At 58.0% G+C, this 2103-nt stretch overlaps 1 protein-coding gene across 1 annotated transcript in view; it reads left to right on the top strand.

Moving 5' to 3' along the window:
* The first annotated feature begins 13 nt into the window (after positions 1-13).
* LOC105515412 (melanoma-associated antigen 1) overlaps positions 14-2103 on the top strand; it is a 6697-nt gene continuing 4607 nt past the window's right edge. Inside the window, exon 1 of the mRNA XM_011947238.1 lies at positions 14-58. The gene's annotated coding sequence lies outside the window, so the exon portion shown is untranslated. The remainder of the gene's footprint in view (positions 59-2103) is intronic.

Below are 2103 nucleotides of genomic sequence, written 5' to 3'. Positions count from 1 at the left end.
TGAGGGACTGCGTGAGTTCGGCCGAGGGAACCGGGTCCAGGCGCTGTGAGGAGGCAAGGTGAGAGGCTGAGGGAGGACTGAGGACCCCACCACCCCAGATAGAGAGCCCAGAATATTCCAGCGCCGCTCTTGCTGCCAGCCCTGGACTACCCGCGGGAAGACGTCTCAGCCTGGGTTGCCCCCAGACCCCTGCTCCATAAGCCTCGAGAGACACCAGGTTCTTCTCCCCATGCTCTGGAGTCGGAGGTTGTTGTGACCAGGGCAGGACTGGTTAGGAGAGGCAGGGCACAGGCTCTGCCAGGGATCAAGGTCAAGACCCAGAGGGAGGGCTGTGGGCCCCCAAGACTGCACTCCAATCCCCATTCCCACCCTATTCCCATTCCCATTCCCCACCCAACCCCCATCTTCTCAGCCGCACCTCCACCCGCATCCCTACCCCCACTCCGTCACCTGACCACAACTCTCCACCCCCAGCACCAGCTCCAACCCTTCTGCCACCCCACCCTCATTCCCCTCAACCCCACCCTCATCTCTCTCATGCGCCCCACTCCCATCCCCTCCCTCATTCTGGCAGAATCCGGCTTGCCCCTGCTCTCAACCCAGGGAAGCCCTGGATGGCCCGATGTGACACCACTGACTTGAACCTCACAGATCTGAGAGAAGCCAGGTTCATCTAATGGTTCTGAGGGGCGGCTTGAGATCCACCGAGGGGAGTGGTTTTAGGCTCTGGGAGGAGGCAAGGTGAGATGCTGAAGGAGGACTGAGGAGGCACCTGCCCCAGGTAGACGGCTCCCAAATGATCCAACACCACCCCTGCTGCCAATCCTGGACCACCCAGCCAGGGCAAACATCTCAGCTGGGCTACCCCCCGCCTCACTGCCAGTTAACCCAGAGGAAACTCTGTAATCAGAGCTATGTGACCGGGACAGTGTTGGTCAGGAGAGGGCAGGGTCCAGGCATCAAGGTCCAGGCATCCTCCCAGCATTAAGATCAGGACCCTGAGAGGGAACTGAGGGTTCCCCACCCACACCTGTCTCCTCATCTGCACCGCCACCCCACTCACATTCCCATACCCACCCCCCAACCCCAACCTCATCTTGGCAGAATCCCTGCAGTCAACCCACGGAAGCCCCGGGAATGGCGACTAGGCATCTGATCTTGATGACCCCATCCGCAGCTGATGGAGGGAAGGGGCTTGAAAAGGGCCTCAGGGGAGCAGAAGAAGGACCCTACCGGGAGATGAGGGAGGCCTCAGGGGACCCAGCACCCCAGGACACTGCAACCCTGTCTGAGACTGAGACTGCCACTTTTGGCCTCAAGAGTCAGAATGTTGGGGACTTATATTAGCATAGGGGTGGGACCCAGCCCTGCCAGGATCATGAGGAGGAAGAGGAGGGAGGACACAGGGGACCTTGGAATCCAGATCGGTGTGGACCTCGGCCCTGAGAGGTCGAGGGCACGGTGGCCACATATGGCCCTTATTTCCTGCATCTTTGAGGTGACAGGACAGAGCTGTGGTCTGAGAAGTGGGGCCTCAGGTCAACAGAGGAAGGAGTTCTAGGATCCATATGACCCAAGATGTGCCCCCTTCACAAGGACTGGGGATATCCCTGGCTCAGAGAGAAGGTACTCCACAGAGTCTGGCTGTTTCCTTCTCATAGCTCTAGGGGGACCAGATCAGGGATGGCCGTATGTTCCAGTCTCACTTGTACCACAGGCAGGAAGTTGGGGAGCCCACAGGGAGATGGGGTCTTGGGGCAAAGGGGGGATGTCTACCCATCTCAGGGAATTGGGGGTTGAGGAAGCACAGGTTTTGGCAGGAATACAGATGAGTGAGCCAGACAAGGCTATTGGAATCCTCACCCCAGAACCAAAGGGGTCAGCCCTGGATACTTCACCCAGGGTGTGGCATCTTCTTACTCCTGTTTCCAGATCTCAGGGAGGTGAGGACCTTATTCTCGGGGTGACTCGGGTCAACATAGGGACCCCATCTGGTCTAAAGACAGAGCAACTCCTGGATTCATTAATTTTTTGGAGGGTTTTTTGTGTTTCTATCTCCTTCAGTTCTGCTCTGATCTTAGTTATTTCTTGCCTTCTGCTAGC

The sequence above is a fragment of the Colobus angolensis genome, unplaced genomic scaffold (assembly GCF_000951035.1).
Source record: "Colobus angolensis palliatus isolate OR3802 unplaced genomic scaffold, Cang.pa_1.0 Scaffold1065, whole genome shotgun sequence".
In the NCBI taxonomy this organism is placed as follows: domain Eukaryota; kingdom Metazoa; phylum Chordata; class Mammalia; order Primates; family Cercopithecidae; genus Colobus; species Colobus angolensis.
Note: the sequence above shows the minus strand (reverse complement) of the source record. Positions and strands in the feature narration are given on the sequence as shown.